The following is a 24613-nucleotide window of genomic DNA, read 5'->3' on the forward strand; positions in this document are numbered from 1 at the left end:
TCTCATACAGACATTCCCAGACATATTTTATGTAGCACAGTGTGAGAAACAGTGGTTGACACAACAGTACTATTCTGATATCAGATGTTACTGAATGCTACATGTCAGCCATACAATACCAGAGTAAACACTACCAGTCCGGAATTTCAATCTTTATTGGCAGGTACAATTTTCTTATCTGAGAGACCTGTGGAGGAATGCTTGTTAACACTACCTGACTGTTTCCACAGATATTCCCAGATTCTGTGTTAATATTATGCACATACCTCTCAATCTGTTAATGCACACATTCTGGTCATTGCTTGACAACATGGAGGTAGAAATAGGGACATATTTTGAATATTGCTCTCATAAACTTGGAGAGTTGTTAAAGTGACAGGTTTGTTTTCATATACATTTTCTGGGGTCTATATCATATAATCGAAAGCTGTTAACTCTGAAGCACAAAACCGAGAACTTCAAACCTCGAAATTTGACAACATCGAATCCACCAAAAAAAACCCTAATTACCCAAAACAAAACAAAAAAAACACTCTATGCAGGGGGGAAAGCCACCCTGCACTCCCCACACCGCCATTACTTAAATATACCAGCTTTGAGATTGCACTACAGTGCAGTAAAGGGAAATCTTCCCTTCCTGCACTCTATGGCATTCTCCATTCTACAGTTCGACATTTTTGAACTTTGAGGTTTGATGTTCAGAGTTTTGTGCTTCAGAGTTATCAGCTTTTGAGCTTATGATATAAACCCCATTTTCTGAAGTTTTTGAGGTCTGATAACCAGATGTATGTCATTATTTGCTGACTAAAATTCTGAGACCATCCCACTGATTTGCCAGGGGACAGGGTAACAGGTAGAAAATATGAGCCAATTATCTGGACATTCTGAACAAATGTGTACAGTTGAGAGGCATGATTATGCATACAGTTTACTACCACTCTCAGAATTCGAACCATGGCTGTGTCTGATAAAAATACAACAATTTAAGTTTCAGCAGAGTGTGCTGTTTGGATATTGTTGTCTATTTCTTTAGTCTTTTCTGTGTAAGTCTGTCTCATTTGTACAATTTGACCTTGTAATTATAACAGTCTTGCACAGACATTCCTAGACATTTTTATTATGTAGCACAGTGTGGGTAACAGTGATTAATACAACATTACTATTCAGAGAATGCAACACTAAAAATGCCATGCAATACCAGAGTAAACAGAACCAGTCCAGGAATTAAAGCTTCATTGCCAGGCAGTTACAGTTTTATTTAAATATGACCTATATGGGACTATTACTGTCATATTTTCTGGTTTATTCAGTGCAACCCATACATAAAACAGTTTTTATACTGGCAACTGACTTTCTACCACTTTTATAGTTATTTGGTATGACTACTACAAGCAGGATTGTTACTCACCAGCCTCGCGACACAGCCTTTGCAGCCTACTTAGCTTCCTGATTCACAGCCTGCTCAGTTGCAGCTGTAAGGGAAATAGAAAAACATTTTACCATACCTATCCATCATATACACAGGCTGGACATTATTAAACAGTAACTGGTATAAGTACTTGCACACTGCTGGGACATCACCTCTCTGCCTTGATTCTTGGACACACTGGTCCAAGAGCTCCGTCTTCCTCCGCTTCAAGTTGGCATAGTGGTGCCTGACATGCTCACCAGTCCGAGGGATACCAGTGGCACTGGTGTGGTCACGGGCGAGACAGTCCCAGGCTTCCGCTTTATATTGGGAGCCTTGGTATTAGCCCTGCAGCAGTCTCTCATCATAGTTTTTTACCAGGAGTACTACCATGCCCTTGGACTCCTGGATGCCCCAGTGCTGCACATGAAAGCGCATTCCCTCTCAGACTCCAGCCATTCTGCCTAAAGTAGGAAGCTGCAACCAGTTATGAGTTGTATTCCCACCTGTGGGGTTTAAATACACCTGATTTCCTGCTGTTTGCCATGATTGGATGGCTTTGAATATGGTGACCTAAGCTAAGCTATGGGCAAACTTGCTTAGCTATGGTTGGCATTCCTTAAAGGGGCAGGTTCAGCACTGCTTACAAATGGGCAAATCCATTTAGCTGGGCTACTCATTGTTTAGCAGTCATATTTACGCAATGCTTACACCTGGTAAGCAGAGCTTTGCAATGCTTAGCATTACTTATTTTTCATGTTATAGACTATCTGCTGTATGGCATTGATTCATCATTCATTACATACTATTAATTTGTTTACTGTCCATGACATCTCCCAATGTGCTTTCATTATGTTTATTCATGGGTGACTATACAGTATGGGGCACTTGTGTTTATATGGGGATTTCACAACTTTATTAAGATGACACCTCACATTTGGACCTAATGCAGTACTACAGTTAACAAATACATGTTATTTAGTAGGTAATACAAAAATGTGTTTATGCACTGCTCTGACATTTAAAATGTGAATTGGTTACAGTGGGGATCACACCAGAAATGGTTGCTTGTAAAGCATACGTTCTACCCACTACACTATTGCAGTACTGCTTATGTTGGGTGTCTCTTGCTATTTAAGTTATTGTGCTGTTTAAGCTGGATTAAGCATAGCTAAGCAATGGGCACACCCACGCAGCTATGCTTAAACTTTATCACATTTATAAAAAAAAAGTTTTGTTGTGTTCTTTTAGCTATAGCCTTCAGAATATCCCTGCTAATGCTAAACCCTGTACTTTTATCAGCTTCCTGCTTCATGGTCGGGACATCTGTCCATTTTGCCTTTGACCACTTTTGTTTTCCTGAAGGGTTATGAGCATTCTTGGTCATTTTAATTGCCGAAAGGCAATTCTGGAGTGCAGGGGCATGTGTATTGTGAGAGCTCCACTCTCAGACACACCCCTTGCACTCGTACACAGCTCTGTGTCCATTTAACAGCACAGGCAGTGCACCTTCATGAATATGCAGGGCACACTGCCGTGCTAAACAGGAACAGACCCTGCCATGCAGGAATAATTTATTATACTTACTATTATACTTATAATACTTATAACTAGTGTGGCAGCTCTGTTTGAATTCTACATGCTGACCGCGTCTAAATGACAGTGTTTCTATTTCTAGTTTACTAAAACTAAAAGCACTACATAGATTAACATAGGTTTTCTGTTCTGGCTTTCCCTGTTGTGTTTGCTGGTTGTATTTGAGCAAAATCAAGGCACAGAGCTGTTTAAGCTGTTTTAAATGGTAGTGCTATACACATTGCTTGTAGGATGTAATTTTTATTAACTTTTTATTTTTTATTTTTACTTTCTATTATACATTTTTTAACATATACTTTTAAAAAATGTTGCTTTATAGGGTGCATACATATATACATATATATATTTTTTATGGTCTGATTATTCATAATTGCTGACTTTTAAAATGCATGAGTTGTGGTTATTTTCTTTGTCTTTCTGGGGGGAAGTGATGTCACACAACAAATATATTTAAAGGATATGATGTCTTTTTGCCACCATCGGATGAAGTTCCATGTTAATGTGTACTTTTGGGGATGAAAGCATTTATGGTGGCTTAATCCTCACTTGGTGGAGTTTTTGTTTGCTTTCCGTGTAATTTGTATTATCTGCAATAAATATTTTTGGAGACCATTTTCTTGGATTTTGAGGAATAACTTATTCCTGCATGGCTGCTAACTGAATCCCAGGGTTAATATTTTTTTATTTATTCCTTTCTTTTGGCAATGCATGCCTGTATTACAAAAAGTATGCTACAGAATGCTAAGTACCCTACACTTTTTAGGCTGTATTTAATTGATGTTTTCACATTTATTATAGATGTATGTATTACAAATGTGTAGGTTGATCTGTAATTATTACATGTGTTAGCAGTAAGAAAAATGTGCTATGTTTTAGAACTTCTACCTGACTGCCCTCCAGAGCTATGGAGTTGGCCCTTATAATAGTTATCTTACATTTCTAATGCTACATTGTGAATTTTTATTGTTAGTGCTGCAACAGAGTACACATTTATACCAGTGTAATCTGCATTACAGAACTGTTATAGATTGTTGCTGATATTTGATTTAGAATTTTTCTTGGGGGGGTGACTTTCCTAACTTGTGTGAGTTATAGGGATCATTCATTTTTGAATTTTTGGGTGGTGGATATATGTGTTCACACAATAAATGAATTCACGACCATCCTGTCCATGTACTAAATGCTTAATTGTGTGTCTGTTTTCTGTTTCATCTCCTGCAAGGATGCAACTATGAAGAAATCTGTACCATGCAAGCCACCATACAGTGTTACAGAAAATTAGGTCATTAACCAGGCCTTACACCATCATGGAAGTTTTCTGTTATGGAGCTGTAGAGGTTATCAATCTGCCAAAGACAGGATATGACAGCAGGTGGTCAACAACATCAATGCTTTCAGAAGGCATGGGAGAACTTATTGGAGGATATGATACCAGGCAAGTGATATGAGAACCTCTGCCTGCCATACAGCATTTATAACTGCCCAGCAATAGGTGGCTACAGGAGGTTATCCTGCTAACAAACAATCATTAACTTAAACAGAGGAGTTCCTATCCACTGACAGAGATCCAGATTGCTCAACAGAGGGTTCCCACAGAATCCTTGATTTTGGTGTTGATGTGGGTGATAGACCCAGGGTGTCACATGCATACCTTCCAGGTATACCAAATGCAAGGGTCATTGTTATAGCTTTATATGCATATATCTTTGATGTCTGATCTATATGGAAACAAAGCTAAGTGTGAGTTAGGCAACAAAGTCAAACAGAAATAGAGAAGTGGGTTTGGGGGATCCAACTCTTAACTACATTCCTGTATTAGAACATATTAAATATTCACATGTGAAGATGATTGTTCTATTTTTCTTATTTTCTTTGTATTGGATACTTGTCAGCCTTTCTTACTTTCCCTTCCTCACATATAGCGACATCTCAGCTGTAGCCTGTCAGCCCACCTGCACATGTTAAGCAGATTTGGTTCGTTTTATTGTTGTATTTAAGGTAGATTCAGGTATGTAAAAGATTACAATTTGTATTGATTTAACATGTTAGTTTAACATACAGTACATATAAGAAAAACGTGATAAATTGTGTTTTCTTTTTCTCTGTCGTGTTTATTGCTTGTGGTGAGAGTGGCACTGTAGAACTCCTACCACCTGATGTCAGAGTATCGGTAGCCTCTGATGATGATGGTGGTAATAAACAGGCACAATCTGCTTTGCAGCAGGCCAGTCTGACACTAGGGTTGCATCTTCTACATTTTCTGCCTGTATATTGAACACAATCAGTATGCCTGCACATGCCTGTGACATTGAGACCTCTGATAAGGACAGGATGAGGGTGACACAGTTGATGAGTGTTGTGTCTTTAATCTAGCTGCAGAGCTGGTTGATTCTCCCTACAGCCATCATGAGGGTGAAGTGCCACACAGAGTGCTCAGAGAAGGCATGATGTCACTCTCATCCTGATGCTGGTGTGTCATTAAGTGCCACCAGATGTATGTGTAGGGCTGTAGTGGAGGCCCAGGCATATTCCATGAGGGCCTATGAAGAGATAGTGTGAATATTAAAAATCATGCATTCTGACATACATGACTCCCTGAACTGTGTGGGTCACTCCTTGGACAGAATAAAGAGCACACAGGATTGGGAAATGTCTGTGATGGAACATCTGTTGGGGACAGTGGATATATATGTGTCTGGACAGCAGCTACATCTTCTGGTCTGGTGTTAGCAGACACGGCAGAACAAGACACTGTCCAAGCTGCAAAATCCTTCACTAATGCATTCTACGGGCACCGACAAGAATGCATGGATCATGCCATCCCAAGCAAAACCAAGACTCACTCCTCCAAGAAAAGAAAACCAGTCTGGTGGACTCCTGCCATAAACAAGCTACACAATAAAAGGAGGAAACTAGTACAGAAAAGAGTAAAATCCCAAGAAGGGAAGACATCCCTGATCAGTATCAGCAAGAAACTTCAATCCCTCATAAAATCATTAAAAAGAAAATGTTCCATTTCTGAAACACAAGTGGGTATATTGTGTATGAAATCACTTTTTCTGTGAATACATTGTTACCAGGGAATGAATTTGTGATTGCTTTTTGGCAACAACAAATGTTGATGGGCATTATTCTAAGCACTTTAAAAACTTTGAGTGAAATGTGGTAATTTATACACTAGAGGGAGCAATGAATGGGTTGTTTGTGTATATGTATTTTTTATGTATGAATTTTTTATGTATGAATTTTATGTGTTTAATTTATTGAATTTTATAAATAAACCTTATGAATTAATTATAGGGATGAAATGTTGTGAACAGTAAGGTAATAAAATGGAATGTGCTTGTTTTAATCATTATTTTTAAAAAAAAGACATGAAGGCATTTTGTTGAGGTGGATTTTAATGTAATTATGGTGGAACAAGTGTAATTAAGAATCTTTATTGTATTAAGAGTTTTAATTATCTAATTAGTAACAGTATTTAAGCTGAAGGGGAAGAGTAAGCATTATTCTTGTGCATCTGAGGAAGTGAGTTCAAACGAAAACGCAGGTGTGGAGACATAGCGTTAATGTGTTTGGAGCTGTTTGTTGGATTTACGTGCTGCTGTGGTGTTTTGTTACCTTCTCACAAATAAAGCTGTAAAAAGAAAAGGAGCCATGTTTCTTCCACTGGTACTATCTTGTTTTGCTGGTTTGTGACATTTCGTAGTACTAGCCTCCATTGTTTTTCGGTTGGTCGTGTTATGGAGATGGAGGAGGGCTCTACGGCAAGCGTGGAAGGAGTAATCGGAATGGATAGACCAGATAGCACGGACAGATTGGATAGGTTATCCAATCAGTTGACCCAGTTGCTGGAATTGTTGGCAGGAAACAGTCCTGCTTCAATAGGTACTATGAGCGGTTTACTGAACAACCAGGAGGCTCTCCCGAGGAGGGAAAGAGAAAGAAATGGAGGAAGGAGCGTTGTTTCCAGTCCGGATAGAGGTGAAGGGAGCCAGAACATCGGCCCTAGGCAGGGTGTGCTGCAAGGAGAAGTGGGCATTCCAAATATTTTTTCGGGGAGCTCGGAGGATGATGCCTGTCCGCCTTTTGCAACAAACAATAGTGAAAACAGGGCAGTGAGGCGTAAAAATGTTGGAAATATACCCAGAAGTTATAGTAATGTTACGGCTAGTAACAGGACTACAGGTAATTCAAATGGAGACCATGATGTATATTCCAACCAAACTAAAGTGGACTTTGATAATGTTTATAATTTTAAATATAATTTTAAAACTAAAAATGTATACAAAGTGCCTTCAAATGACGTTAATTCATCTTTTAAATACAATTTGAAAGTGTTTGATGAAATGTTATTCAAATTCAAAAACCTGGAAATGGAAAATGCATACCTAAATGAATGTTTAAGTTTAAAAATTGTGCCTAAAGGTCTGAGGGTTTGCAGGTACCTTAATAAGGTGAGGGCAGGTAGTGAATTTCACGTTGAACTACTACAGATTTTTGATATGTGTGGGTTTGAAATTCTTAAGGCTATTATTAAAGAAAATATGAGGGTTATGGATGATTTAAATAATAAAATAAAAGAAGTGAATGAACGCATTACTAAGGATTTACTTTTTGCAGTGGAGGATAATCAGGTTAAATATCAAAATACATTGGGAAATATTGAGAAGAGTATGAATAGTATTTTTGAGAGGAAATGTAAAAAGCTTGACAGGGATATTATGGAGTACAAGGAAAAGACCAATTACCCAAAACCCAGGGACTTTTTTCCACAAAAGTTCAACATTGTTTATAATCAGGAAAACCTGGGTGAAGAAGATTATGTAGAGAGTGGAGAAAGGGATGTTAGTAGGGAGGATAATGAATATCCAGAATTGAGGAGATCTGAAAGAATCAAAAATTATTATCAGAGCAACCCACAAAAAAACTACCAGGGGGGGGGGGGCTCAATACCAAAGGTACCAGAACAGGAGCAGGCCTTACAGAGATTGGTAGAGTGTGGAAGTGGGAGTATTGAAGCCCCTCAGAGGGAGAAAAAAAATGGTTAAGGAGGGAGTTGTGTGGAAATTAGGGAATTACAACATTTACAATTACAGTGGTGTAGAAATTTCAGCTATACACTTCCAATTATTTACTAAGGGAATGAAATTTGTGCCCAATAGGAAGGCTGATTTGAACAAAGTATTGATTGATCTTAAAATGTTTACAAGGAAGAAAAATCTTGAATTAATGTTCCATGAACAGAGTAATAACAGTATGGTAAAAGGGAACCTAAGGAAAAGAAGTGTGTTCAACCCACCTTTAAATCAGCAACTAAAGAATTTTGAAATGGTTATGGAAAGGAAGTTAAGGAAAGTTTTGATGGACAATAGGATAGGGTATACTTTAACAAACGAAGAGAATGAGTTACTGTTGCAACTTTCTAATGACCCTACCTTAAGAATATTGAAACCTGACAAAGGAGGGGGCACCATAATTATGGACCAAATGATTTATGAGGCCAAAATGTTGGAACTTTTAGGTAATGAAGAAAGATATGTGAGATCTTCCATAAATGAAATCAATATTGCTAATAGGAATGTTTATTTAAAATTGTATGATTTACTGTTAGAAGGAGTAATTGATTTGTGCACTTTTAGATTTCTACATGTGGAGAAACCTAAGGTCCCTAACATATTTGGTATACCCAAGGTCCATAAGGATGAGGAAAATCCACCCATGAGACCCATAGTCTCTTCAGAAGGATCTGTTACGGCCCCTATAGCCAAATGGCTAGATTGCAAGTTAAAGGGAGTGGTTAAGGAAGGGGCAGGTGTGGTCAAGGACTCATGGGATCTACTCCGGAACCTGAAGAAGGAATTTTTTGATGAAGGTCTAGTATTCATAACTCTAGACATAGTGGACCTTTTTTCATCCATTCCATACAAAGAGGGAATGGAATGGTTTGAGGAGGCATTGCTTAACTATGGAAAGTTCACGCATAATGAATTTTGTTTAATTTTAACATTAATGGATATTGCATTGAAAAGTAATTACTTGCACTTTGAAGGTGAATTTTTTAAGCAGACAAAAGGAATTGCTATGGGTGCAAATTGTGCACCCATATATGCGAATATTATTCTGGCAGCATGGGAGCAAAAATTGGTGTTAAATTCACAGTTTAAAAGCTGCTGGAAAATGTATAAAAGGTTTCTGGATGATATTTGCCTTTTATGGGTAGGGTCAGAAGCAGAATTTGAAGCCTTTTTTCACTATATTTCTCAAACCACCTCCTTTTTGTCATTTACTTATTCAAAGAGTGTGGAATGTCTAAAATATCTGGACATTTTTGTGGGAAAAGGAGAAGGGGAATTTTACTCTAAGGTATATAGAAAGGACAATTATTCTAACTCCTTTTTAGCATATGAGAGTGCACATCCCCACCACCACATAAAGGGAATAATTAAAGGACAGTTTGTTCGAGGCAGCCGGATGTCCTCTAGGGACTGTGACTTTGATGAAGAATGTAACAAACTACATGTGATGTTTATGGACAGAGGCTACCCGAGCAATTTAATTGGGGAAATTGAAAAGGAGGTTAGGAATGGAAGACTGGATAAATATCAGCCCATTTTAGGGAAGGATGATGCTCTTAAGGAGGTGGATAAAACTGAAAAGGACAGCTTTGATGCGAAAAATAATTTTATATTAGATTATAGTGGGGAGGCAAGAGTTATTAGAAGAATGGTGGAAGAAGAGTGGGCAAAGTTTAGTGAATTCTCTGACTTAGGAAGCTTGTTCACACAGCCCTTGAAATGTACATTTAGAAAAGGAAAAAACTTGAAAAATTTCTTTGAAAGGAAAAGTAAGGAAAATACCACTACCAGGGAGAGAAAGGGTACATTTAAATGTGGGAGGTGCTCCCAGTGTCCTTTTATTTGTAATAAAGACACAATATATGTAAAAAGTAGGGATATTTTAGTTCAGAGCAAGCAATATGCTAATTGTCAGACCAAAGGCATAATCTATCTGAGTGTATGTAAGAAATGTGACGCATTTTATGTGGGGAAGTCTGAAAGAAGACTAAGAGATAGAATTTATGAACATAATTATGAAATAAAGACAAAATGTATGTGTAATGCCCTATTTAAACACAAAACAAAATGTGAAGAAGCTGAATATACTTTTTTGTGCTGGAGATTGTAAATAAGCATATTCGGGGTGGACCTTGGGAGGACGCCATTGAGTATAAAGAGTTACTTTGGCAACTCCAACTAGAAGCTTATAACTCACCGGGGCTTAACAATTATGTGTTATTAGCCCCAGTATTAAAAATAAGGGCAGCGAAGCTCTGATCAGGGTAGCGTATACCCTAGGAGTTAAAAATGTTAAAAATATTAAAAAGAAAATGTTCCATTTCTGAAACACAAGTGGGTATATTGTGTATGAAATCACTTTTTCTGTGAATACAGTGTTACCAGGGAATGAATTTGTGATTGCTTTTTGGCAACAAAAATGTTGATGGGCATTATTCTAAGCACTTTAAAAACTTTGAGTGAAATGTGGTAATTTATACACTAGAGGGAGCAATGAATGGGTTGTTTGTGTATATGTATTTTTATGTATGAATTTTTATGTATGAATTTTATGTGTTTAATTTATTGAATTTTATAAATAAACCTTATGAATTAATTATAGGGATGAAATGTTGTGAACAGTAAGGTAATAAAATGGAATGTGCTTGTTTTAATCATTATTTTTAAAAAAAGACATGAAGGCATTTTGTTGAGGTGGATTTTAATGTAATTATGGTGGAACAAGTGTAATTAAGAATCTTTATTGTATTAAGAGTTTCAATTATCTAATTAGTAACAGTATTTAAGCTGAAGGGGAAGAGTAAGCATTATTCTTGTGCATCTGAGGAAGTGAGTTCAAACGAAAACGCAGGTGTGGAGACATAGCGTTAATGTGTTTGGAGCTGTTTGTTGGATTTACGTGCTGCTGTGGTGTTTTGTTACCTTCTCACAAATAAAGCTGTAAAAAGAAAAGGAGCTGTGTTTCTTCCACTGGTACTATCTTGTTTTGCTGCCTCATAAAATCATCCAAGGTGAGCTTTGAAAGAAAAATTGCCAAGGACTTCAAAGATAACCACAAGGCATTCTTTAGCTATGTCAAGAATCTAAGTGGCAATGTTCAGATCTGCTCGAAGTTAGTGCAGAATGGCATAAAATACACTGAACCGACGGATATCGCCAATATCCTGGCAGACAAGTTCAGCACAAACATCACCCCCCTCCCACCCCCAAGAGGGCCCATAACCATACTAGAAGAATGTAGAGTCCGTGAAATCACAGACACTCAGGTTAAAACAGCCCTCTCCAAAGCCAAAAACACAGCATCAATGGGACCGGACGGTGTCACAGGCTGCGTCCTACAGGAGCTCAAAGATGAACTAACCCCTCACCTAAACACACTGTTCAAACTCAGCCTCTCCACAGGCTACATACCCATAGAGTGGTGCACAGCAGCGGGTATTCCGCTTCACAAAGGTGGAGCCACAACAGACCCTGGGAACTATTTCCCTATAAGCCCGACTAGCTTGGTCTGCAAGGCTATGGAACGCATCATCATGGAACTCATTAACAGAGACATTGGGAACCTCCAAATATGGACCCTACCCAGTTCGGCTTTGTTAAGAGCAGATCATGCCTCCTAAACCTGGTGGACTTCTTTGAGACAGTTACCAAGGCTATAGATGAGGGAAAAGTGGTGCACACAGCCTCCCTAGACCTCGCAAAGGCCTTCAACACCATTCCCCATTCTGGTATTATAGACAAGCTCACCAGCCTGAACATAAATCCCTACGTCACAAGATGGGTTGCCAACTGGCTCATGGACAGAACCCACATGGTGAGAGTTGTGGGGGCTAGGTCCAACTCTAAATCGGTTACAAGTGGAGTTCCCCAGGGCTCAGTCCTAGGACCACTCCTGTTCGGCATATACTTCTCAGAGGTACAGGCAAGCACAGGAGGACTATGGCTGACCAAGTTTGCAGACGACTGCAAACTAGGGGCTATAACTGACTCTCCGGCTGACACAGACATCCTCCAAAAGGGTCTCACGGAGACGGATACCTGGTGTCAAAATCATGGCCTCAAGCTAAATGCCAAAAAGTGCATAGTCATCCCCTTTGGAAAAAACAAAATACCCACAAACTACTACATAGGTGGTAGTCCCCTAAATACGGAAGATGTGGTAAGGGATCTGGGGACACAAGTAGACATTAATCTCACCTTTGATCATCACATTGCCAAAGTGGTTAGAAAATCCTTCTAGGTGGCCCACCTAATCACAAAAGGGTTCGCATCCAGATCAAAAGAGGTCATTGTGCCCTCTACTCATCACTCATCAGACCCATCATAGAGTACAACGCCCCATTTGGGATGTACCTTACAAGACACCTGCAACAGCTGGAAAGACCTCAGAAGTACCTCACCAAGAGAATCACTGGCCTCAAACAGATGCCCTATGCAACTCGACTGAAGAAATTACAGCTGTACTCGGTTGCATACCACCTTCTCAGAGGTGATCTCTGCCTGACATACAAGGCCATGTCCAACCCAGAATTAATGGACATGCTCCACCTAAAGAAAACCTTATCCCAATGAGCCACACACTCTAGAGATCTCAACCTCACCACAACAATAAATAGGACATGCTGGAGGGATAGATTCCTGTCCCAGAGAATTCCCATTCTTTGGAACAAGATCCCAATCTACATTAGGCAGAGCACCTTGCTAACACTCTTCAAAAGAAATCTTGACGAGTGGATGGGAAACAGAAAGTTTATCTCTGGGATCAATTCAGTGGCCCTGCTGGACAGAGGCACAGGGAACTAATCTAAGGGGGTGGCGAAAGCCAACACATTCTGGCTAGGCTTATAAATACCTTTGGGCAGATAGCCTAGTACCTACCTATGAACCTATGAACCTAAGATCCTACTCATGGAGTGACACTACTTCCACTGGTCTGTCAATGATTGTGGTGTCCACACCCAGACATGGTGGGCCATGGGGTCTTGGTCCTGAACATAGTTGAGGAGAGCTCATCCAATAGACATCAATCACATCCAGGTAGCACACAGATTTCTAACCAGGGCTGTGGATGTGGCAGCGTAACTCCTAGTAGAGATGGCTCTCATGGCTGGAGATGATGACACACTGAACTGACTATACTGACATCCATGGCTCACACCTTTTTGAGATGCCAGGACATAGTACTAATACAGTACTTGATTGTGTTCATGTGGACATAAACACATTGAAAAAAAGATCCATTTGCCATACCACCTCACGCACATGCAAGCTATCTAAACAGTACTGTTGAGTGCTGCACCTCTGTTGTTACTGGCTCTGAACACTGTATACACTGATTGATACATGTGTTTCTTACTTGCATATCCTCACTTCTTTGATGTCAGCCTTGCTCTCCTCCACCCACCTCCATGCAAATGATGATGGCTGTGTCCTGCCATTTGCACGTCTTTGTGACTTAGGGTTGCATATATGCCTGATGCACACAGTGGATAACTAATGCTTGCTTGTTAACAAGCTTGCATTTATTAAATACATATTGCAGAAGAAAAGTTGTTGATGTCTTGTTCCTACACATTCATGCATGATTGCTTGTATAATTGCTGAACTTCATTGCATATCAGTTACTACTGCCATTAAAACAGTAGAAGCATTAGGTATTCAGTCTTGCTTTTGGTATATTTGTGCACATGAGGGTATAATTGATCTGTCCCATGTTTTATAGATAGTGGTCAATTGAAATGGTTGATGCACAGTGTTTGTTCTAGTATGTAATTGTACTTTGCAAACTTCTGATATAGCAGTTATTACTGAAATAACTGTACACCTTAGACAAATGCTTTGCTTAGGGGCATATACATATTCCAGTTATAACAATTTTTTTCTTTACAGGTTGTATTCTTACCTTGTCATTATTGCAGGTTCAAACTGTGCCCTTTTGAGTTTTTCCTGTTTGATATCAGAACACCGCCAATACATGGTAAAGTAAAGGATGTGGTCTGACAAGCATCAATTTGTATGTGAGTGGGATCTTAGGCGTTGAACTAGGTAATGAGTATATGTGATATCCTTTGCCTCTTAGCCAGAGCCAAGACATACTGTGCATGCCTTTGTCTGCCAACACCATCTGCAGCTGGTGGTTCTCCTTCAGACTCCTCATCTATACCTGTTGCTGCTGGCCCTGTCTGTGGTCCTTGAAACTGTGGTCCTGGCTCTTGCTGTCCTTGTTGATCCTGTTTCATGAAAATTATACTGTGTAACATGGCTCAGACTGTGATTAAATTGGCAGAGGTGTCTTGGCTGTACTGCAGTGCACCTACTGATATGTCTACACTCAGGAACCTTGATTTAAGCAGTCCAAATGCATGTTCTACAACATTCCTAGTTTGAACATGGACCTTTTTGTATTATTGTTCAGTGGAGTTGTGTGGGTTTCTCATGGGTGTCATGAGCCAAGGCAAATATTAATTTAAAAATGAGATACCGATCAAACTTTAATAGCAGGTACAAATTAAGCCCTTTTGTCCCACTTGACAGTGGGACTTCTTCAGAACTAAAAAACAATTACCATAATATGGTATGTAAAGTACATTCAATTAAAAATCACTAACCATGTGACCATCAAACAACGGGAACATCAATTAGCAAGGGACTTTAACAAATGTTATTTGAAAACACTTGATAAATAGTTACTATTAATAACAATAGAATAAAATAAAAATTAAAATACTAATCTTCTGTAATAAAAAAAAATAATTCTACCATTCTATAGCTTAGCTGTCCTTAATCTAAGTACAGTACTTAATGATAGTATATCATTCAAGCCTGGAGGGTATTTGCATCCAGCCTTAAGTGGCACAGCAGTTCATGATATTCCAGCTTGTTTTCCCATGCACCTCCCTTACGATTGTTCCAAGACAAAGACAAAACCCTTTTATTGCCTGCACAGTTTAGTGTGTATTTGTATAGTGCATTATTATCACTGTGATTTTTCAAATCATAATAGTGTTCATAGATGCGCATTTTAAGACCATGTTCTGTTTTGCCAATATAAAATGAGTGTCAACCATCAATAAAGGCAATGTAGACAACTCCAACTGAGTTACAATCACACATTCTATTTAGTTTAAGCTCAAAGGGGACATTGTTTAACTTCAAATCTCGTCCTTCAAAAATACATTTACACTCTGCACGTGAGCCACACTTAATCATGCCTTTAATACTTCTTTGAGAACTGTTGAAATAAGATTACAGTTCCCTAACTGCAGGATCAATTTTCAGAGCTGTGCTAGTGACAAGGGTGGTTCTTCCTTGAGGAGGGATACAATTATACATTTCTTGGCATTATGTTTAGTCCATGGTTTTGACACCAGCTATTTATTTGGAAAAAGCCATCTTGGATTAGGAGTTTATAATGGCACCAAGTTTACATGCATTTGTAAACTTAGTGAGCCATATATTTTTAAAATTTGAATTAACAGCTAGTAAATAAATACCAAAGAGAAATGGATCAAGGACTGAAACATGAAGTACATCACTAGAGGAATTTGTTTGAAAGGGTTAGACACCCACATTAATTTTTTTGGTTTTATTTGTGATCCAGTGTGTTATCCAATGAATTACATAGTAGTTTAGATTTAACTTGAAGAGTTTATCTACAATGCCTGAATATGGGATGGTGTTGAATGTCTTTTCTAGATTTGTGGTGTGTTATGATTTGTTCTTATCTATTGCTTCAGTAACCTTTTAAAAGAAGTCGACCAGGTTTAGGAGGCAGGATCTCTCCTTGAGGAATCCAAATTGGCTTGGGTGAAGAGATTTTAGGTTGCCTATGTTCTTATTTATTAGTTCAGTAATGTTCCTTTCCATAGCCTTACAGATGACACTGGTTAGGCCTAGGGGTCTATAATTACCTTGGTCGGTTGATTCTCTACCCTTGTAGAAGGGAATGATTATTATCCACCTTCGCTCATCAAGCCTAAAACCATTTTGGAATCTGATATTAAATATCTTCTGTAAGGTTAGACCAGACCTGTTTCTGGCTGACCACTGCACAGCCTGATATGTTATCCAGCTCCATGAAAGTAGTGTTTTGACCCTTAAATTCTTGGGAAATGTGAGGCAAATGTGTGAATACAGGTATGTAATTTGGAAATATAGGATGGCGGGTGAAATGTGAGCTAAATGTATCTATTAGTAGATTGGCTATATCCTTTGTATCATCATAAGTGATATATATTTTATTATTAGCTCTGTGCAGTACTGTTTCTAAGGTTTCTAACAGATTTAAAGAAGGCTTTGTGGTTATCCTTCACCTGAGTGCAATTTTTACTTCATATCAGGGTTTGGTTCATTTCATCAAGGTCTTTAGTTGATTTGATCCAGGTCCACAGCCGCCTGTTAAGTTTAGCAAGAGTGTTCTTAGCATTGTGAAAGTTACATTTATTTTTGCATGCAACAGGAAAATGGTATTTCACTTAATATGTAGAGAATCCATACCAGTTAGACTGAAGGCATGGACTGATGTGATATAGCAAGGGTGCCCTATAGTTAGATATGATATAATTAGGTATGATATAATTTTTTTTTTAATAGTTGGACCTGGAGGAGTTCCAAGTCATTACCTAGTCTAACAAGTCTATAGGTGATTTGGTGGCATCACTACCTTTAGTGCCTTCATCTAGCGTAGTGGGCCTGAATTTGTGGTAGACATTGAAACCCTGCACTGATGGGAGTTCTCTCATTGGTCTTGCATCAGGTCTCGGGTTTGAGGCACATATAGATGTTTTCTTGAAACAGAAATGCTGTAAGGAGTGATGTTTTAGTTAATGCTTCTAGTGCTGAGCAGCAATACTTTTATGTTATCCAAATTCTGTTTTATTATGTTTGAAGCTTTAGCTGACTGATGTTGCCTAAAATGGCACTATGAGGGTGGACAAGGATTTCGCTAATATAAAAAAGCCTTGGGGAGATAGTCAGAGGTCATCCATGGCAGAACAGGTAAGACTGTCTATTATCGCCACCTATGCAGATATATACTGTACTCTCTTTGAATGACACCAGAATCTATAGCAATTATCTTTTATTCAAAATGCAGCATCATTATTGGTGAAGGCAGCATGTTGCTCAATGTTAAATTTGTACCTGCCTCAGACACATATTCCAACAACTCTGTCATGTCTCTCTTTATATAGTCCAGAAAGGTGAATTTTAAGTCATTTACATGCACTTGTATGCACAAGACTGTGTCATATATGTACTTCTGGTACGAGGGCTTGAGTGCATGCACAATGTGCTGAACTCAGGCACCTGATAGACAGCTGACTATGAGTGTCTCCTGGCACAGCCTAGTCAGTGGTACATCTGTATGTCTAGAGAGTCGGCTATAACTTGTATACTGGATTGTGTAGAGGTTTGTCTTTTGGCTTGAGATAATGTGACTCTTGGATGTCTGTTTCATGGTGGGTCCTGACTGTGTTGTGTGTTGATGAGGTTGCTAGGGGGCAGTTGTCTCTTAGGTTGTAATTAGGAGGCATTTGCAGTTTAGGTACCTTGTTTTCAGACCTTCAACATATGTAGGTCTATGTGTTTGGTCTGAGCTGTATGCGATAATTTTATTATTGTGCTGTCAAGTACTGATAATCTGCTTCTTGTTTATACTGACTTTGTGTGATAGCTTTGCCTCCAGTAAAATTGTATAACTGCATATTTCACACCCTGTGTCAGTTTGTTTAAGTAGGAGGTTGTCAGTAAACATGAAGCAATTGATACATTGTTTTAGAATGGCCATTTCAGCCAAGCTTGTTACAGACAGTTGAAAAGTACAAATCCATGGTTCTAGATACTTACAATGCGGCTAAAGGGGGAATATCATCTATGAAGTTTGGAAATGATTTATCAAAGTGATAACTGTTTAAAAGAAAACAGTCAAATCATAGCATCTTCATGTAACTTCTGAGGGAAGCATTTTGAGTCACAGTTGAGGTATTTGATGTGGGGTATAATTGTGTATACAGAAGATTTAATTTGAACACCAACACCAGGCATGTGATAATTAATCTGTCTAGACTGTTTAGGAGATTGGCTTTAGACATGCAATGGTGGTAATATAGCAAAGGTGAGGTGAAGAAGGCAGCTACTCTGGCTGCAAAGTGCTAGGGGGTGCTAAAGACAAACTCAGCACACTCAATTTAAAATAAGATTTTTTTTTGTTTGTTTGTTTTGAGCAGAGGTGGTGTGATTTTGGTTGTAGGAAGCTGAATGGAAGAAATATATGAATCATCCTACTACAGTAAAAAGCAAAGTGTTTTTTGTTCTTTGACTGAAGAGCTGAAGGGGTGCAGTACTATCATGGGGACTGGCAATGAGCACTAGATGAACTGGTTATGGCTATGACTCTGCCTTGATGTGACACTGTTTACTGCTCTGGTTTATGCAGATATAAATGGGAGAAGGCAGCAACTATGATTCTTAAAAGATAATAATAATTGGGAGGCAGAGTTAACTAAGGTTCTTCAGTCTGGTGATTCATAAAAAGTCTGTTCCCTAATCCTAAAAAACAAGGTATTTCAATTATCCCACAAATTACTCCCCCAAAATATTGCATTATCGATTTTCTCAGTGTTGTTACATTTATACTACTTTTTCTCATTGATTTTCATGAGCTGTGGTGACTGCATATGACGTCTACTAAGTAAGACTGTAAGCTGTTATGAATATAATGTCTTATGGGTGGTTTTCGTCTCTAGTACAGATATTTTCATTTTTTTCTCATATTTTTAATACATTTCAGTAGTCCAATAGAGTTTATGCTCTGAATTGTAAGTTTTATAGTTATGTTGCTAATTTTAGTTCAATCATTATTAGATTAGATAGAATAGGGTTAGCATTGTCTGTAATGTTGTTTTCTGACTGGCTAGTTGTCATTCAGTGTTTTATCTGATATTTTATTATTTTCTTTATTTTTTAATTGTTTGAGTAATAATAAAATATTTTGTTTTCAGTGGGATGATTTCAATGTATATTTCTCGGGGGTGAAGAATGGTTGGGTGTCTGTTTATGTATTATGCAAAGCTAGTTTTGCATTATTTAATACAGTGAGCTGCGTGAGACGTGATTGGTTAAGGTTTTAATATTTTTTTTTTTTACTTTTTCTGATAAAGTGAGAAGAGATTAGGGTATGATAGATAGTTTTGGGATTACATTCATCTCTGTTTTGTAAGTGTAATAAAAGAATACTTACTATAGTCTTTAACAAGTGACCTGCACAGACTGCATTTATAGAAGTTTTAAGTAGCATCACATTACAACAGTAATCTTTACAGCCTGCTTCTTTTGTGCTATTTGTAGAGTTTATCTGGAGTAAAACATGATAATACATTTATATGTATATATGTACACACATACATGTGCAGAGAAACACGTGCGCACACACACACACACACACACACACACACACACACACACACACACACACACATGTGTGTATGTGTATACACATATATATATATATATATATATATATATATATATATATATATATATATATATATATATATATATATATATATATATATATATATATATATATATATATATATATATATATATATATATATACACATACATACAGATATATATGCACATATATATATATATATATATATATATATACCCACACATATATATATATATATATATATATATATATATATATGTGTGTGTGTGTGTGTGTGTATATACTTATATTTAAAAAAGTCATGGGTATTTAGAAGCCATGTACAGGAACATGTGGCATATCCTTATATCCTTATGTGGTCTTTTGTATATATCTCATGGGCTTTACCTAGAGGAGGTTTCACTGAATGTTTTGTCTGTTTTTTTTTAATTCATTTTGATATTATTTGAGATATTTTCTATGCATCCTTAAGTTTATGGACATCAGTCTCAATTTTAAGGTCTGCACTTTCTAAAGTATAGCTATGTAATCCCCTCACAGCATCTGTACTGCTTATGTGGTTTGGCTTTGTTGGCCCGAATGTATCCATAAGTTCTTAAACACTTAAAGGTTATGGGTATTTAGGATACATTTAGCCAAAACAATGGCATGTTCTTAAAAAATTATTTGCATATATCCCACAGTAAGTCCACCACTACAGGAGGTTTAAGGTATAAAACAGTAAAGACTTTAGCTTGTCTGGCTTTGTTACGTTTTTTCCAAGATATATATATATATATATATATATATATATATATATATATATATATATATATATATTGATATATACCTATCTATCTGTCTATCTAGGACAAACACTAATTAGATGAGCACACCAGAGTACACACACACACAGTCATGGGTATTTAGAAGCCATGTACCCGAACATTTGGCATATCCTTATATCCTTATGGGGTGTTTTGTATATATCTCATGGGCTTTCACTAGAGGAGGTTTAAGGTATTGCTGAGTGAAGACTCTATCATAGCTAGTACTTTCTTGCAGTTTTCACTGAATGTTTTGTCTGTTTTTTTTTAAATTAATTTTGATAGTATTTGAGATATTTTCTATGCATCCTTATGTTTATGGACATCAGTCTTAATTTTATGTTCTGCGCTTTCTAAAGTATAGCTATATAATCCCCTCACAGCATGTGTACTGCTTATGTTGTTTGGCTTTGTTGGCCTGAATGTATCCATAAGTTCTTAAAAACTTAAAGGTTATGGGTATTTGGGATACATTTAGCCAAAGCAATGGCATGTTCTTAAAAAATGATTTGCATATATCCCACAGAAAGTCCACCACTACACGAGGTTTAAGGTATAAAACAGTAAAGATTTTAGCTTGTCTGGCTTTGTTATGGTTTTTCCAATATATATATATATTGATATATACCTATCTATCTGTCTAGCTAGGACAAACACTAATTAGATGAGCACACCAGAGTACACACGCACACACACACACACACACACAAACACACACACTAACACACACACACACACACTAGACACAATAAAGGCAGAAATCACTAAATTTATTATCTGCATTCAATACAAAAGGAAACATGAAGCAGTGGCTTTAATGAAAAAATAAGATGAATAACAAAGGCAAATGGTAACCTTGACAGGTTACAGGTAACACAGTTTCCAGAAGTTATGTAATGGAGGTTTAAATGCCATAGGAAATGCCAGACAAAACAAGCCCAGTTATAACTACAGACACACACTTGTGTGCCCACAAACACAGAAATATGTGTGTGTGTGTGTGTGTGTGTGTGTGTGTGTGTGTGTGTGTGTGTGTGTGTGTGTGTGTGTGTGTCTATACACACACACACACACACACACACACACACACACACACACACACACACACACACACATGCACACACACACGTGTGTGTATGTATATATATATATATATATATGGGTCTACTTCACATGACTGAAAACTCTAAATTCTGAAATTTATTTTGGTGAAACCACAATATCTAATTTTCAAAATACTGAAAACTCATTTGACTGAGTCTCGTTATATTGAACGCTTACAATGTTGAAGTTCAAAATACTGAATTTTAAGCCATAGCCACATTAAAGAAAGGGGTTAACAAAGGAATCAGACAATCCTAACATAATAGAATGCCTGTTTATTATACATGTAAATCTTTGTGCTTTCATATATAGTACTTCAGTAGACATTATTCATGTTTAAATATACACAGAATACAAAACTGCTACTTCTTCTTTCAGCTGCTTCCATTAGGGGTTGCCACAGCAGATCATCTGTTTCCATTTCTTCCTGTCCTCTGCATCTTGCTCTGTCGCACCAACCACCTGCATGTCCTCTCTCACCACATCCATAAACCTTATCTTAGGCCTTCCTCTTTTCCTGTTACCTGGCAGCTTCACCCTTAGCATATTTTTCCCAATATACTCAGCATACTTTCTCAGCACATGTCCAAACCAATCTAATCTTCCCACTCTGGCTTTGTCTCCAAACCTTCCAACCTGGGCTGACCCTCTAATATACTTATTCCTAATCCTGTCCACCCTCATCATACCCAGTCCAAATCTTAACATCTTTAACTCTGCCACGTCCAGCTCTGACTCCTGCCTTTTTGTCAGTGCCACTGTCTCCAACCCATATAACATAGCTGGTCTCACTACCCTCTTGTAGACCTTCCCTTTCACTCTTACTGGTACTCGTGTGTCACAAATCACTCCTGACACTCTTCTCCACCCACTCCATCCTGCCTGTATTCTCTTCTTCACCTCTCTTCCACACTCACCATTACTCTGAACTGTTGATCTCAAGAATTTAAACTCATCCACCTTTGCCACCTCTACTCCCTACATCCTCACCACTCCTCTATCCTCCCTTTCATTCACACACATATATTCTGTCTTAGTCCTGCTGACCTTCATTCCTCTTCTCTCTAGAGCATTTCTCAACCTCTCCAGGGTCTCCTCCACCTGTTCCCTACTCTCACTACAGATCACAATGTCATCTGCAAACATAATAGTCCACGGGGACTCCTGTCTAATCTCATCTGTCAACCTGTCCATCACCATTGTAAATAAGAATGGGCTCAGAGCTGATCCTTGATGTAATCCCACCTCCACCTTAAATGCATCCATCACTCCCACCGCAGACCTCACTGCAGTCACACTACCCTCGTACATATCCTGTACCACTCTTACATACTTCTCTGACACTCCTGACTTCCTCATACAATATCACAACTCCTCTCTAGGCACCCTGTCATATGCTTTCTCTAAGTCCACAAAGACACAATGCAACTCCTTCTGACCTTCTCTGTACTTCTCCATCAGCACTCCCAGAGCAAACATCACATCTTTCCTGGCATGAAACCATACTGCTGATCATTAATCATCACCTCCCTTCTTAACCTAACTTCCACTACTCTTTCCCATAACTTCATGCTGTGACTGATCAATTTAATCCCTCTGTATTTACAGAATACAAAACTACTACATAATAGAAAACACATATGTCAAAAGAAGCTAAATGTACTGCATTAGCAGAACTGCAATCAATAAAATGTAAAAGGAAAGGACATATTATTTTGTTTGCAGTATAACATGTAAAAAGAAAGAACATAGTTTCATAATTTCTTCCTAAGCTGTTGTCCCCAAAGGATCTTTAGAAGCATAGCCATGCATTCCCATAAAGTTTCTTTAACCTTTTTAATTTAAATATGAAAACCCCATAGCAAGCAGAACATTTACATGTTACCCCTTTCCATAAGGGAAAAGAGTGCTCTATTTTATGTCAAGAAGAAAACTTTTCCAAAGAAGTGGAATTCTCTCTGATACATACCTATCTCTCCAACATGTTCTATCTGTGCTACTGAAGACATTAAGATCTCTTGAGTGGGTACTTATACTACCTTTGACTTGTAGATGTGCAGTAGGTATGAGAAGAGAATACAAGATTCACTGAGGCTCTTTATGTGAGTCAAAGGTCACCCTGTAGCAACCTGTTTGATATCAAGGATGGAGCCAAGGATCTGAGATTATCAATGTATTCTTATGATTCAGACCACTGATTGTCTTGGTGAAAAGATGTGATCATTGAAGTTATATCAGGTTATACTCAATAGTTCTACTAAGTGCTGAATACAGTGAAATGATTACATCTCTGAACCTGATCACCATACTCTTACTAGTAAGCTGTGCAATGGAAAAGGATTTTATTACAATAGTGGTTACTTGGTGATAAAAGTACCCTTCACTGTCTGTATAGATTCCCAGCTCCCTAACTACTGGATCAGTTGTCTGGGGTGTGTTGTTAGTGTGATACTAGCAGGGATGTTGTGGTTGCTAAAGGATACTATTAAAAGATACTATTATATAAATTCTGGAAAGTTAGTTTTAGTCAATGGTTTTGACACCAGCTATTTGTATTGGAAATCTTGAATTATGTCAGTGTCCTCTGGAGAGTTAATAATGACACTTAGTTTACAATCTTCAGCAAACTTGTGGAGCTATAATCCCGTAACACTAACTTTGACCTCCAAGAATTAAATGCCAAAGAGGAATGGCCCAAGATTAGAGCCTAGTGGTACACCACTGATGAGAGGTCTTTTGCAGGCGATGGAGTTGAGCACCCTAATTTCCTTGGTTCCATCTGTGAGCCCATTTGCTATCCACTGAGTTACATGGAGACTAACATTTAGCTGGGAGAGTTTATTAACAATACTTGAGTATAGAATGAACACCTTAGCAAGATGTAGATTTGTGGTATGTTATAATTTTCCCGCATCCATTGCTTCAGAAATCTTCTCAAAGAGGCCAAACAGTGTGAGGAGACAAGATCTGTCCTTGATAAAACTAAACTGGATTGAGTCAAGAGGTTTGTAGGCTGACTATATCCTTGTTTATTAATTCCAAAAGGGTCCCTATTAAATTGCAGAATGTTTCAAAGTTCAAATGTCATATGGTCGACACCATATGATCGAACTTTAAAAAGTTCGAAGGTGAAAGGCAATGGTTCTATACGTGCAGAATGGGGAAA

Source organism: Protopterus annectens, chromosome 2.part0 (genome assembly GCF_019279795.1).
Source record: "Protopterus annectens isolate FY-2018-M chromosome 2.part0, PAN1.0, whole genome shotgun sequence".
NCBI classification, from domain to species: Eukaryota; Metazoa; Chordata; order Ceratodontiformes; family Protopteridae; genus Protopterus; species Protopterus annectens.